The sequence below is a fragment of the Delphinus delphis genome, chromosome 4 (genome assembly GCF_949987515.2).
Source record: "Delphinus delphis chromosome 4, mDelDel1.2, whole genome shotgun sequence".
Classification (NCBI taxonomy): domain Eukaryota; kingdom Metazoa; phylum Chordata; class Mammalia; order Artiodactyla; family Delphinidae; genus Delphinus; species Delphinus delphis.
In genome coordinates, this window is record NC_082686.1 from 131611431 (window position 1) to 131627892 (window position 16462).

The 16462-nt window shown below is 41.5% G+C and overlaps 1 protein-coding gene and 1 pseudogene across 1 annotated transcript in view; one reads left to right on the plus strand and one right to left on the minus strand.

Moving 5' to 3' along the window:
- MRPL3 (mitochondrial ribosomal protein L3) overlaps positions 1-15282 on the plus strand; it is a 60377-nt gene extending 45095 nt beyond the window's left edge. The window contains exon 11 of the mRNA XM_060011467.1: positions 11126-15282. The gene's annotated coding sequence lies outside the window, so the exon portion shown is untranslated. The remainder of the gene's footprint in view (positions 1-11125) is intronic.
- Positions 4231-9855, minus strand: LOC132424469 (elongation factor 1-alpha 1 pseudogene; annotated as a pseudogene).
- Positions 15283-16462: the final 1180 nt, after the last annotated feature.

Below are 16462 nucleotides of genomic sequence, written 5' to 3' on the forward strand. Positions count from 1 at the left end.
CTGGTTGCAGCAAGCGGGGGCTACTCTTTGTTGTGGTGAGCAGGCTTCTCATTGCTGTGGCTTCTCTTGTTGCGGAGAATGGGCTCTAGGCGCGCAGGCTTCAGTAGTTTGGCATGCGGGCTCTAGAGTGCAGGCTCAGTAATTGCGGTACACGGGCTTAGTTGCTCTGCGGCATGTGGGATCTTCCCAGACCAGGGCTTGAACCCGTGTCTCCCGCATTGGCCGGCAGATTCTTTTTTTTTTTTTTTTAACATCTTTATTGGAGTATAATTGCTTTACAATGGTGTGTTAGTTTCTGCTTTACAACAAAATGAATCAGTTATATATATATATACATATGTTCCCATATCTCTTCCCTCTTGCGTCTCCCTCCCTCCCACCCTCCCTGTCCCACCCCTCCAGGCGGTCACAAAGCACCGAGCTGATCTCCCTGTACTATGGGGCTGCTTCCCACTAGCTATCTACCTTACGTTTGGTAGTGTATATATGTCCATGCCTCTCTCTCACTTTGTCACAGCTTACCCTTCCCCCTTCCCATATCCTCAAGTCCATTCTCTAGTAGGTCTGTGTCTTTATTCCTGTTTTACCCCTAGGTTCTTCATGACATTTTTTTTTCTTAAATTCCATATATATGTGTTAGCATACAGTATTTGTCTCTCTCTTTCTGACTTAACTTCACTCTGTATGACGGACTCTAGGTCTATCCACCTCATTACAAATAGCTCAATTTCGTTTCTTTTTATGGCTGAGTAATATTCCATTGTATATATGTGCCACATCTTCTTTATCCATTCATCCGATGATGGACACTTAGGTTGTTTCCATTTCGGGGCTATTGTAAATAGAGCTGCAATGAACATTGTGGTGCATGACTCTTTTTGAATTATGGTTTTCTCAGGGTATATGCCCAGTAGTGGGGTTCCTGGGTCATATGGTAGTTCTATTTGTAGTTTTTTAAGGAACCTCCATATTGTTCTCCACAGTGGCTGTATCAATTTACATTCCCACCAACAGTGCAAGAGGGTTCCCTTTTCTCCACACCCTCTCCAGCATTTATTGTTTCTAGATTTTTTGATGATGGCCATTCTGACTGGTGTGAGATGATATCTCATTGTACTTTTGATTTGCATTTCTCTAATGATTAGTGATGTTGAGCATTCTTTCATGTGTTTGTTGGCAGTCTGTATATCTTCTTTGGAGAAATGTCTATTTAGGTCTTCTGCCCATTTTTGGATTGGGTTGTTTGTTTTTTTATTATTGAGCTGCATGAGCTGCTTGTAAATTTTGGAGATTAATCCTTTGTCAGTTGCTTCATTTGCAAATATTTTCTCCCATTCTGAGGGTTGTCTTTTGGTTTTGTTTATGGTTTCCTTTGCTTGGCAGGCAGATTCTTAACCACTGTGCCACCAGGGAAGTCCCTCAACAAACTTATTAATCACTTATTACTCAAAATGTTAATAGCTCCTGGGTTTCTCTTCATTGTATGGAATGAAAATGTTTACTAATGGCTACTTATAACGGATAATTAAGCTTAAAAATGTTAAGTATAAGCAGGCCTCATTTAACTACTGGATTTCCTCTGGACCAGATTCCTGAGGATTCACAGAGTCTAACTTTTTAAACTCCAGGTATCTTCTGAGACTTGATTCACATGGCCACCCAAGAGACTTAATAACCACAGTGTTAGACCTTTTAATAACAAATCCATTAGTTATCAGGAAATCACACAAAAACCTAACAGTATTTTCCGGCCAACATTGCATTTCTTATTCTTAATTTTAAATCCAACTGTAGCCACATCTCTTTTAAAGTTTTCATTTATACTTCATCTCTTTTAATTAAAGACTTGTGACTTTAATGGTTCTGGTGACTGAATACAGCATCAATATACAAACATATAATAGCAATATTGGGAAATTCTATGGGAGGAAAGTGGATACCATCCACAACAGCAATTTTTTAAAAGGTTACCGAGGAAAAAAAGCCTGACAAATATTCTAAGGTCTTATTGGAGAAGATAAGATGTTATTGAAGGACATAAAAGATAACCAAGATAGTCTTCTCCATTTTTTAATTTGTGAATGAAAAGATTCAATATTGTAAAGAATTCAGCAATCATATTTTTAAAATCTCAACAGGACTTACCATAGAACTGTTGAAACTGATTCTAAAATTGATATGAATGTGTAAATTCAAGAATAACCAAAACTTAAAATGGTACCCATTAGTTAGGTTTGCCCCATACTATGATTAGGGACTATTTATGTGTATTTAACTTTGAAATTCTGAATGCCGTATGCATCAATTCTGCTTTAATTAGCTGCATTTGACCAAAAGGTTTTAGTGAACTTATAGGTATGTCAAGGTTGCTGAAGTTATGGGAAGCAGCTGTTACCTTGCAAAACAAATGAACAGTTATTGCTGGGAGAACATAAACTCTTGTTTCTGAATAAGGTATTTGCAGAGGTTTGTATCAGGAGTCCCCAACCTCTTCTGCATGAAAAACTGTGTTTAATTGCCCAGAAGCCGTTGATGGGGGGAATCATTACTCAGCAAGGATGCTTTACACAGTGCAGGAAAGGAATCATATCTGAAAGTAGCCAGATGACAGAAGGGGAGCCAGGACATATGGTGTTTTGAAGAAGGCAGGGAGTCCTCTCCACTAGAGAGCCTGCCCCAGACCCATCACCATCTTCCTCTAGAGTTTGTGTTACCAAGTCCAAGCTTGTGCTGCTCACCCCACGATAGGCCAGTAAATCAAGAGACAAGCTGTTGGGGCAAGGAAAGCCAGCAGACCAAGAAGATGGTGGACTCATATCCCAAAGAACTATCTTGTCTGAGTTAGAATTCAAGTTTCTTATATAATAAAATCAGAGGGAGTAAAGTCAAACATTTCCTGGTTCCAGCCAGCCTCCAGAGGGGATGTGTTAATTCACAGGTGGGCCTGGTCCAGATGTTTCCTGTGAGCTAAACAAAGGTATATTAGCTTAATGCGCATTACCTGGGAGGCAGGGTTCCCAGAGATGGGAAGTGCATATACTTTAAGCTTGTAGGCAACATCCCTTTAGTGATTAACTTGTAATAGAATACAAAGGTTCTTCCCTATTACAATTCCCCATTGCCAATGTCCATTCCACAGTCTTGTGGGGAAAGGGACAAAGACTGCTCTGGCTACTTCCTGCTGAACAGGGGCAATGAATATTCTTTAGAATCTTTAGCAGTAAAATCCTCTTTCCTTTTTTATCTACAACCATTTGAACCTGATGAAACTCCTTAGCACTTTGTTGTCTAATTTGTAATTGAACTTGGGGTTGGGGTTCAGTTCCAGTTCCCAATACATATACTAAGTTCCTGTGCTGTTTATTTGGAAAAAATTAAATAGGTTGACCCGTCTCCGGCCATAATGAAATTACCATTTACTTAAGTTCAATAGGCAGACCTGTTGGAGTCAAACTCAAGAACAGGGTTTAGTATAATGCCCAAAGTTTTAGCATAACTGGCAACTGCTAGGTCTTTCAGAGCATTTATAGATTCTCCTGCCTGGGCAGACACCTAGGATGAACTACAATACAGTATTTCAAAGGGGCTTAATTTAAGCCTGCTTCTGGGAGCCACTAATCCATAGCAGGGCAACTGACAAAGCCTTATCCCAAGTTAAGTTAGTATTCATTTTCTCAGTTTTTCCTGTTGATTGTGGTCTCCGGGATTAATGTAGTTCCAATGCCTTAAACCAAATCAGGGGATAATTTCCTTGAGGGCTTTAACTGATTAAAAAGTACTGATTTTAATGAACTCATTTACAAAACAGAAACACAGACTTAAAAAACCAAAGGGGAAAGGTTGGGGGGGAGGGATAATTAGGAGTTTGGGATTATCATATACACACTAGTATATATAAAATAGATAATCAACAAGGACCTACTGTATAGCACAGGGAACTCAGTATTCTATAATAACCTATATGGGAAAAGAATCTGAAAAAGAATATATGTAACTGAATCACTTTGCTGTACACCTGAAACTAACACAACATTGTAAATCAACTATACTCCAATACAAAATAAAATAATTTTTAAAGTACTGATTTTAAAAACCAGTAATTTTAAACTGCCACACACAAAACCAGTGGTGGACAAAACAGTCTCCTTTCCTTCTGAAGTTTATACAATTCATTGTTATCATTAATCAGTCTTTTTACGAAGAGTTCTGAGACCATTATTCCACCACTGATTAAGACTGGAGTGGCAGGTATTGGAGATAATATTCATTTAGCCTCTGAGTTTTCTGGACAGACTTGGTGACCTTGCCAGCTCCAGCTGCCTTCTTTTCCACCACTTTAATGACACAGCAACTGTCTGTCTCATGCCATGAACAGTAAAACAACCCAGAGGAGGATAGAGAAACTCTCAACACATGAGGGCTTGCTAGGAACCGTATCAACAATAGCAGCATCACCAGATCAAAAATTTGGTGCCAGGACTTCCCTGGTGGCACAGTGGTTAAGAATCCACCTGCCAGTGCAGGGGTCATGGGTTCAATCCCTGGTCTGGGAAGATCCCACATGCCACAGAGCAGCTAAGCCTGTACGCCACAACTTGAGCCCATAACACTGCAACTACTGAAGCCTGCACACCTAGAGCCCGTGCTCTGCAACAAGAGGAGCCACCCCAATGAGAAGCCTGTGCACTGCAGTGAAGAGTAGCCCCCACTCGCTGCAACTAGAGAAAGCCTGCACGCAGCAACGAAGCCCCAGTGCAGCCAAAAATTTAAAAAATAACAAATATAAAATAAAAACGAACTTGGGCCCATCTTCCAGCTTTTTCCCAGAATAATGATCAGTCTTCAGCTCAGCAAACTTGCAAGCAATGTGAGCTGTGTGACAGTCCAGGACAGGTTCATATCTAGCACTGATTTGGCCTGGATGGTTCAAGATAATCACTTGAGGTATGAAGCCAGCTGCTTCCATCGGTGGGTCAATTTTTCTGTCACCAGCCACATGGCCACAACGAACATCTTTGACAGACATGTTCTTGACATTGAAGCCCACACTGTCCCCAGAAAGGCCTTCACAAAAGCTTCATGGTACATTTCAACAGACTTTACTTCAGTTGTAACATTGACTGGAGCAAAGGTGACCACCACGATAGGTTTGAAAACAGTCTCCACTCAACCCACAGGGACAGTACCAATACCACCAATATTGTAGATGTCCTGGAGGGGCAGACTCAAAGACTAGTCAGTTGGATGAGTTGGTGGCAGGATGCAATCCAGAGCAGCATGGTTCCACTGGCATTGCCATCTTTTGGGTGAATTTCCATCCCTTGAACCAAGGCATGTTAGCACTTGGCTCCAGCATGTTGTCACCATTCCAGCCAGAAATTGGCACCAATGCTCCTGTGTTGGGGTTGTAGCCAATTTTCTTAATGTAAGTGCTGACTTCCTTAACAATTTACTCATACCTCTTCTGGCTGTAGGGTGGCTCAGTGGAATCCATTTAATAGCAACACTTAGTTGTTTCACACCAAGAGTGTAAGCCAGAAGGGCATGCTCATGGGTCTGCCCATTCTTGGAGATACCTGCTTCAAATCCACCAGCAGCAGCAGCAACAATGAGGACATCACGGTCAGACTGGGATGTACCTGGAAGCATGTTTTTGATAAAGTCTCTGTGTCCTGAGGCATCAGTAATAGTCATGTAGTACTTATGGTCTCGGATTCCCACAGGGAGATATCGATGGTGGTACCACACTCATATTCAGCTTTCAGTTTGTTCAAGACCCAGGCAATCCTCTTCAGAGACTTTTTCTGTCCAGGTGGGATTGCTTCCACCCATCCTGAAAAAAAGTGTCCACAAACACTAGCAGGTATCTGAAATTTCCTGTAGCTCAAGGCATTTGTGTCCAGTCGTTGGTGGCACAGATTCCTTTGTGTTGGGCCCCAATCTGGGAAGGTCCAACAGCAGTCTTTGGTTTGTTTTTAGCACGAATCATGCAATTCTGAGTGACTCACTGTATGGTCTTCTATAGGTTATGCCCCATTATATATATTTGAATCCATTGTAAGGTGGCATCTCTCCTGTAATGGGTACTAATATGAATGTGCTGCAGCACAGGGTCCAAGCTCACCTTAGGAATTAAAACAATTGTGCACTACATTTCCAGCCAGGCAAGGTGCGATCCAAGTGAAACCCTACTCCTCGACCCTCTCTTTGTCCTTTTCTGAATATACTGGATGGTATTTTGACAAGTCAGTCTGTGGGAGAAGTGATCCTCTTACCTCACAGGATATTGCTTTAGGTTACGTGTCCCAGCGTCCCTTTTTAAGGGGATGTCTATTGGCCATGTGTTTTTGGCCTTCCCTGGGGTGCTGTTAGCACACACTCTGGTCTTACCTTTTCATAGACCTGGGATGGGGGGCAGGGGAAGAGAGCTCTGTCTCCTGGGGTTTTCATGAGCACCATCTGTAGGGTTAAAGATGTTCTCGTGGAACTCTGATGTCAAGCTGTTCTGAAGAAAAACTTAAGGGTGAAAGCTCATTGTTTCTCCCCCAGTAGGGGCTTACCTCTCTTCCATTTACTCCCCTTTCAGGAATCCAGTGCCAAAAAAGTGGCATTTTGTTTTACATCTTCATTCTTCTGTTGCTGTTCCCTGTTGAACACTTTAAAAACAACATCTACCCATTGAGAAGGATTCATTCCAAATGCACCATCTAATCTTCACAACTTCCTCCCAATATCTGAGACACTTTGCCCAAAATAGATCAAATTTATCCTTCTAATATTTTCAGGGGCCTCAGGATCTACATTAGTATAATGTCTGTAGGCTTGATACATCTTTTCCAAAAATTCAGAGGGATTTGTTTTTTTGCTGAATTTCTTGAATTTGGTTTGAACTATTTTGCTTTGGTTCCCCTTTTCAAAGCCCTGCCCAGATGCACTAATAAGTAGTGTTATAAATAAGGGCATTCCTCCCTCATCGGGGTCCCATTTTAGTTCAGCTGTGGGTGATACCAAGTGGGCTTCAGTTATAGAGGACCCTCCTTATGAAGGAGGGTTGCAATCTTTCCAGTTAAAGAAGTCTGAGAAACACAGCTGACTGATCATTTGCATTTAGTCCCCACATGAGATAAAGGTGTAAGGGAAATTGCCCTGCCCTGGGAGGGGCCCAAACTGGGTGCCCTGTCAGGTCTTAGATGGCGGTACTAGACCAAATCCCTGTGCCCCAGGAGCTAACACAGGATTTTCTAATTGATCCCTATAAGGAGGGGCAGTTCTGAGCCCCAGTGTCAGGAATTGGGGTTGGATAGGAAGGGAAAGTAGTGGAAGGGGTGGATATATTGGCGTAACAGCTGGAGGAGTTAAGGTTTTTTATCTTCCCCCCAGAATTAGACTTTTAAATTGAAGTATAATAGATTTTTTTTAATTGTATTTATTTATTTATTTGGCCGCTTTGGGTCTTCGTTGCTGCACACAGGCTTTTCTCTAGTTGCGGAGAGCAGGGGCAACTCTTCATAGTGGTGTGTGGGCTTCTCATTGCGGTGGCTTCTCTTGTTGCAAAGCACAGGGTCTAGTCGCACAGGCTTCAGTAGTTGTGGCACACGGGCTCAGTAGTTGTGGCTCGCAGGCTCTAGAGTGCAGGCTCAGTAGTTGTGGCGCACAGGCTTAGTTGCTCCGTGGCATGTGGGATCTTCCCAGACCAGGGCTTGAACCCATGTTCCCTGCATTGGCAGGTGAATTCTTAACCACTGCACCACCAGGGAAGTCTGAAATATAGTTGATTTACAGTGTTTTGTTACTTTCAGGTGTATAGCAAAGTGATTCAGTTATACTGTATATACATATATATATATATATTCTTTTTCAGATTCTTTTCTCTTATAGGTTATCAGAAAATATTGAGTATACTTCCCTGTGCTATACAGTAGAACCTTGTTGTTTATCTATTTTGTATATAGTAGTGTGTATATGTTAATCCCAAACTCCTAATTTATCCCTCCCCCTCCTTTCCCTTTTGGTGACCATAAGTTTGTTTTCTATGTCTTTGGGTCTATTTCTGTTTTGAATATAAGTTCATTTGTATCATTTCTTCTTGGATTCCACATATAAGTGATATCATATGATATTTGTCTTTCCCTGACTTACTTCACTTAGTATGATAATCTCTAGGTCCATCCATGGTGCTGCAAATGGTGCTGCGATCCCACTCCTTGGCATATATCTGGACAAAACTCTAATTCGAAAAGATACATGCACCCCAATGTTCACTGCAGCACTATTTACAATAGCCAAGACATGGAAGCAACCTAAGCGTCCATTGACAGGTGAATGGATAAAGATGTGTTTTATATATATATATATATATATATATAAACACACACACAGTAGAATATTACTCAGCCATTAAAAAAGAATGGAGGAGTTAAGATTTGAAGCAACATATTCTCACTCTCATTCTCTTCCTTTTCTTATTTTCCTTGATATAATAGCGCAAATGCTTGCTCATAAAGGATTTCATCATTCTTCCCTGCTTCTTCACAGAATAGCCATAAATAGTAATTGATCATCTCTAACCTTTAAAGGATGACTTTTTGCCTTGGCATCAACCAAACAGGGAGAATTCTGGGCTGAGGGTTTTGGCGATTTTAGGAACCAAGTGGAATCTTTTTCTCTTCTCCCTAGGAATGTCCCACAGACACGCCATTCCCCCTCCCCCATTCCTTTTCTCCATTTGACATCAGTAAAAGTTTTAAATATCACAAAATTTGACTGTAAATGAAGAAACAATACCAAACAAAATGAAGTGAAAAACTCAGAGGACAAACAGTAAATCCTAAATAAACCCTCAAGTTTGGTCTTGGAATTTTACATATACAATGACACAGGAGACCATAAATGATGTAATTAACACAGCAAGGGTAGCAGTGCATGGTGCACAGGGTCCCAAGATAACCCTGACTAAACCCCCTGTGGAGATCCGGACAGGTACAGTGGCCACACATTTTTACAGTAAAATATTATCTTCTTCTCACTCGTGCGTTCATGGCTGTAATCAGATCACTTATCCACAACCTACCTCAGAGGACTTTCTTTAAGGGATATTTAAAACATTCCCCATTTTTAAAGACAGAAATTCAAGACAAAACACAAATGGCACATATAAATGCTAGCATCCAAAGAAGCAAACAAACCAGTTCACAAATTGAGTAAAAGTCCAACAAGTCTTTCCTCTCTCCAACAGGGTACCCTAAGCAAAGGTATTTTAGCTTAATGCTCATTACCTGGGAGGCAGGGTTCCCAAAGATGGACCATTATGTATAATTTAAGCTTATAGGCAACATCCCTTTAGTGATTAACTTACAATACAATACAAAGGTTCTTTCCCATTACATCTGCAGATGGACTGTGTGTCTGCATTTGAGTTTGAAGGAGAAATTTTCTGATCACCTTTTAGGATCACAAGTGTGAGCCCTGTCACTTAGAGCCAGACAGGGAGCAGACAATCCACTTTACCCCCGCTCCCCACCACCAGCACCTTGTACAGCTCCCTATTTTTGAAGAGGATCAGGACCCCGTTCCCGCAAACTTTTTCAGTGGCCCAGAAGAAGTGACCTGACTTCTACTGAGCCAGGTGGGAAAGGAGGATGCCTTCTCTATGCTTACAGGGTACAAAAGCCAAAGTCTGCCTGGTCCAACAGGCACTAAGCAAAACACCTGTGATTTGCTAAGAATCTTAGGTCACTTTCTGGCTCCAGCTCTTGTCATCAAATATTTAACTCGAGGAAAATGGAACTCTGCCTACAATGGATAAGCAGTACATGGTCTGGACATGGGTCACTCACCTTTCTGTTTGGAGCCCATGCAATACTAGTGGCTGACTCCTGAGCTGTGTTGGCAGATGGAAAGGCATGGAGTTCAAATGGGCTTGAACTTGATCCACTGTTTTAGATTTTGTCTTGAAATGAGGAAATTTTTGTAAACAACCTTCATTCAGTTTAGACATTTCTTCCAGTCTTAGTTGGTATTAGCTATTAGTTATAAAATAGGTAAATATTGGGCCTCATATAAATTCTGTAGGGGCCTCAGTGAGGCCAACTGGTCAAGACATACCTGCTTCAGCACTATTCACAATAGCCAAGACATGGAAACAACCCAAATATCCATCAACAGATGAATGGAGAAAGAAGATGTTTTACACACACACACACACACACACACACACACACACACACACACACAATGGAATATTACTCAGCCATAAAAAAGAATGAAATAATGCCATTTGCAGCAACATGGATGGACCTAGAGATTATCATACTAAGTGAAGTAAGTCAGGCAGAAAAACAAATATCACATGATATCACTTATATGTGGAATCTAAAATGTAACACAAACGAACTTATCTACGAAACAGAAACAGACTCACAGACATAGAGAACAGACTGTGGTTGCCAAGGGAGAGGAGCTGCATGGGAGGGCTGGATTGGGAGTTTGGGATTAGCAGATGCAAACTAGTATATACAGAATGGTTAAACAACAAGGTCCTACAGTATAGCACAAGGAACTACATTCATTACCCTGTGATAAACCATAATGGAAAAGAGTATATATATATATATATATATATATATATATCTGAATCATGTTTTTGTACAGCAGAAATTAACACAACATTGTAAATCAACTATACAATAAAATACACTTTAAAAAAAAATGCCCATTAGTGCCCACATTGGCTGAAGGTCACTGCTTTGGAAGTTCCCCCTACTCTTGCAGGAAGTATGGCAGGAGAATGGGCTGGTGGTGCTTATCTTGCTTCTATAAATTGTTTCATAATGGAGTGTTCTTGTGATGATGTGGGGCACATTGCTGATACCAGTGTTACTGAAATGTTGTCCCCAGAGCATGTAAACACGGACAGACAGAAGTAGGTCTCGTGCTATGAGGCCCCCTTGGGCAAACGTCTTTAGGAGCTTCCTTGTCACATGTCACTTGGTGGCTACCTGTCTTCTGTACAGGAACTGGTTCTTCACAGAAGAGTTACTTGACTAATGATGAAAGAAGTTTCCCCTGCTTTCAGAAATTTTCTATCAAGTTGACTTCATTGTAACCAGAGACATTTCTCCTTCAGTTTCCAGTGTTATTGCTGTATCTGCTATAAAGTCACATCTGCCAGCTTCCAGTCGTAATTCCTGAGGACTAGTGGGAACTGAGCCCCAGAAACAACAAAGCATGCAGTACAAGACAGCTGCCATCAACATCCTGCCTCTAGCGACTGCCCAGGATTCCCTGAAGTGAGAGGACCCAATTGAAGTGTCATCGTCCCCTCCGGAAAACAGCCAGAGTCCTGCGTGTGCATGGTTGCCAGCCTCCATCCCATTATTTGCTTTTCTGCTTTTAAATGTTGTTTCCAAAGAACTTACAGCAGTCCCTGCCATGCATTGTTTTTCATTCTTTTTAGATTAATGAGGTGACCTGCTCAAGTTAGATGAGCCAAATTAATCTCAATGAATGCAACCCATAACACCATAAAAGCAAATAAGTGACTTTAACTCTGCTTGCCAAAGAATCTTTTTGGCATGGAGACGCCTAATTTTTCCTTCCTAACATTTGACAGGAAGAGTGAAAGTGACAGTTGTGATCTTGATTCTCTTAAAGCAGACTTTTTATGAGCATCGAGTATGTGTCAGGGCATTTAGAAAATTTGTTGTTGTTTTTAAAGAGAAAGGATAAGATATCCATCAAGTTCGGCACTGCATTGAATTTGCTTTATTTGAGAAGGAAGTAACTGCATCACAAAAGTCCTAACAAAGATATTAATGGGACTCTGTCAGAATGAATAATAATATTCATTGGGCATCCAACATAAATGTCCTTATCTAAAATGGTATGTTGAGATGATGAAGCAAAGATGACAAAAGAACTGTAGGCTGACTGTCCTTTTTTTTCTGCTAACTGTAGAAACAATGAACGTGATGCTTTACCTCACAAAGGAGTACTGGTGATTGTAAGGAGGGGGCCCCTTCCCTCCTCCAACAGAGAGTTTTACCAGCTGCCAATAACAGCCAGCCTGCTGCTAAAATGTCACCGTAAGGGACACAATTGAGGTTACAGTATCCACAGAGGACATGGATAATTAGGAAAACATGAGTCAAAGCAGAGGAAGTAGGCAAAGAAAAAAGAACTGATGAAAAGAAAGTAAATAAGGAAAAGATCTATTCTATAAAAACTCTAGACTTTTTTCAACCTGGAAAATTAGAACCGGCAGCATCTCTTGCTTACATCACCTTGCTTACATGGTTCCTTTCTCTAGTCAGTAACCACGAGGATGCCTTTGCCATGGGAAGAATATTGTGATTTAATGACCCAAAGCCCTTTGTTAAATACCATTTCCCATAAAGAGAGAGGCTCAAGGTTCTGTGGCCCAGGAGCCATTGAGATGTGCATTTATGAGGAGGTCCATCCAAACTACGTCAAACACAGGAAATTCTCACCGTGGTTTACAAAGGCAAGTTTTACCCTCACCTGACACAGTGCTTGTTAACCTTGGCTGCAACTTAGAACCATGCAGGTTGCTTTTAAAACCTAAGTCCAGTATCCTCAGAATCTCTGGAGCTGGTTCCCAGATGTCAGTGTTTCTTAAAGCTCAGTGAAGGTTCAGAACCACTGGCCTGAAACAGCATGGTGTACAGATGGGCAAGTCATGTAGGGCACCTGGGTCAGTTATTTGGGAACCTCCCTAGAGCAATTCACATGGGAGAAAATTTTATTAAATTGTAATAATAATGTGTATATGTGCATAGTACTACTTTATATTATAAAGTGTTTTTGTGTCCTTGTGAGAGTGCCCCCTGGGAAAATGCTTCACATCTTGTAAAACTACACAAATGTTAGATGTAATCAGCCTGGGACTTCCCTGGCAGTCCAGTGTGTAAGGCTCTGTGATTCCACTGCAGGGGGCAAGGATTTGATCCCTGATTGGGGAATTAAGATCCCTCATGCCGCATGGTCAAAAAAAAAAAAAAGGAAGAAGTAATCAGCCTGTGTGATCACTGAGGAAATGGGCAGAATAAGAGGCCTGGGACTCGGTCAGTTCTCACCAAACAAGTGGCTGGCAGACCTTTTACCAAAATTGGGTCCCTGACTTTCCTGTGTCCTCTCTACAACAACTTGGGAGTCAGAATTATCTTTGAAGATCTCCCTAAAAGATTGATATATTTGGGTTCCTCTATTATGAACTGTGATTTAGCCTCATGTACAAACATGTATTAAAAATTGCTCTAAGTTGCCTTAGAAATATGTTGCTTTAGTATCTCCATGATAAGATCACAAGTGAAACAAACTCAATTTTAGCTCCTCTGAAGTTTTCAAAGTTTGTTATTGTTGTTGTAATATTTGCAATTGTATTTTTTTTCACTTGTCCTGCACGTGCAGCAAGTATCAGAGGTTTAGGGGAAACTACTGAGAGGAAAAATGGAAAGTGGAGAAAACTTTATCTATTAACTTAGTTTCTTTGGATGCAAATTGGGATAGATGAAGACTGTTCTTCTCCTGTCTGAATGCTTTAGAAGAACCTAGAGAAGCTGCTGTGGAGCTGTAGGGTCTCTAGTGGGGGTGAAGCTGACTTACTGATCATTGAGTCTCCCTCTCAGGCCTCATCAGGGCCCCTCTCCCTCAGGACTTGAAGGTAATAACCGCATGACAGTTATTGAAACCCCCCCAACTGTCAGATGTTTTACCCACAGTCTCTCATTTAATCCTCAACCACCCTGTGAGTCAGTTGGTTATCATCTCTACAGATGAGGAAATTGCAACTCAGAGATTATGTGACATCTCCAAGTCAAATATCCAGTGAATGGCCAAGCTGGGTGAGAACTGAAGGTCGTGCCCCTCTAGACTCCTGGTCACACATTCTGGGCAGGGCCCCAGCTTCCTAACTGTTCTGGTAGAGAGCCCTCTCTTCAGCTGTGGGGAAACAGGAGCCCCCTTCCCCAGGGCACATCTGTAGATGTGGTTTAGACAATTTTCTGGGAGGCAGTTTCTCCCAAGTCTGCAGAAGAAAAGGTGGGTGTCATGTCCCTTAAATTCACCACTTCTCACCTCTTCTCCCATCACCTGAGATGGGAAGGGAGTGGAAAGAAGACTGGTTTGCCAGAGCCAGGCCTGATGAGAACTGGATGGGAGTGAGTGTGAGAGGAAGGGCTGGCCTTGGGTGTGGGATCACCTACCACCAGACTGGGGAACTCTGGTTGATGTCACTTGTATTTACAACCAAGTGAAACTGCTCTATTGGCAGGGCTAACTCAGCTTCCCATCCAGAGCAAGAGGACCAAGTATGTATTTGAGGGGTCAGGTGCTAATAGTGGTGAATAGAAAGTAAGGATGAAAACATCTGCCCTTCACTCCACGTTACAAGTCTAAATACTTATATTACCCTGTTGGACAACTCCATAGTTATTGTTTTAACCTGAGCAAGGGTCTTAAGCATGACTAGTAGATATTGATTAGACTTGCAAATAGATTTAGGCAGTAAAACAGTAGGAGACTTAAAAAAATCCTCAGTTTCCAGAATATCAAAGAAGTCATACCAGCTAAAACTGCTGAACCAACTTCTTTAAAAATAAGCATTGATTCAAAATGTAATAGAATAGTGAACTCTTGCATCTTTTTAAGGACATTGTCTCAATTTTCTCTCCATCTAATGAGGTGGGAAGGAGCATTGGACAAGACAGGTAGTCACTCTTGGACTCTGTGCCTCTTCATGGATGGGAGGCCTATGAAGAATGTCTGTGGATTAGTCATTTCTTCTATTTATGTGGTAAGTTAGGCTGACCTAATTATCAAACACAGAAGGTCAACGATCATGCCAACTTTGAGACATTGTCTAGTGACCCTTCTATTTCACCATCAGTCAGAAAAGTGCCTGAGCTTTTTAGGACCTTGGTGCTCCCAGGCATGGAGATCCCACCATTTCTTATTTGCTCATCTCTGTGTTTAATTATTGGTCTGGCCACAGTGAGGGGGTGTGATTCCTCTTTGTTACCTCCTGAACTGTTTGTTTGTTGATTCTACATTGAGCCAGGGATGTTTCCTAGTCTCACTGAAATTAGAGAGACATTCAGAGAACCCACTGACTGAATAAATAAAAATTAGGGAAAAATCATTATGGGTCAATCATCCAGTTGGATTTTAAGAGAACATGAAAGAAAAGGAGTAACTGATTTTTAAAACTTAAAAATAAACTGTATTATAAAAGTAATATTTGTTTATTATATAAGTTTAGAAAAACACTTCATGATCCCACCTTGTAGAGTTACTAAGACTGTTAACATCTTCTAGAACTTCTGTGCCTATGCATGTGTATGTTTCTATAGGATTATACTGTACATGCTGTTTCATAGTCTTTTTCCATTGGTAATATATCCTTCAGTGTCTTAAAGTTTAGGGGGGTTGGTTTTTCAGTTGGAAACAGGCTATGATGGGCATCTTTATAGCTAAACCTTTGTGGACATCATTAATTATTCTTAAGTAAATTACTGAAAAGGAAATGACTGGATCAAAGGATATGGAATACCTAATTGCCCCTCAGAAAGACTGTACCAAGATACATGTGTTCAAAATCTCCTCTATTTAAGACAAGAGTAGCTGGGCTCTCCCTGAGAGGTGTGCACAGGCTTCCTCCTCCACTTACCAGTAATTCCTCCCCTGCTTCCAACTGAGGATATCGCTGTTTTTCTTTCCTTTAACAAGTTCCTGAGGGGTCAATGCTCACCCTTCCCTTATTTCCCTTTTCTGTCTCCACTCCTAGGACTGGATTTGTCACCCCAGTGAGCCAAGCAAGGACCCTTAATACCATCTTGGAATTCCCAGGATCTCAGAGAAGAGCTAATGCCCTGGGTAAAATTATTAGGCCATTATGTGGAAAGCAGGAAGGAACGCAAAAGCACATATGACTCTAGCTTGTGGGTATTGGATGGGTTCAAGTATCTTCATCAGGACCAGTCCACAGCCCTGGGAAGAGTGGGCTGTAACATGGCAAGGGAGGAAGGAGGCTGACTCCACATGGCCTGCCTGGTAGGAGGTGGTGATTCGGCTGGCAGGAGGGGAATGGTATTAACATTGACACCATAGCTGTGTCTGTCTCCAGTAAACCATTTCTGTGAGGGCAAGAGAGGGCTGGTGTTGTCACAGCCCTTACTGCTGAGGACACTGTCCATGTTCCTTATACCAGGGGCTGCACAACTCAATCCTCTCAGGGAGTAATGTCAGGAAGAGCTGTCTTTCCTCTGAAAAAGAGTATGATTCATTGACTCAGATAAAGAAAGGTATTTAATCCTACCTGCCTCCTTGAAAGCAAAGTAAAAGTGAACCAACTATTCTTAGTCTCATTTCTGGTGTAATCATCTCTCCTCACTCCATCTTTCCTATCTGTGTTGCCTGCAAAGAATATTTAGGTCTGTATTTCCAG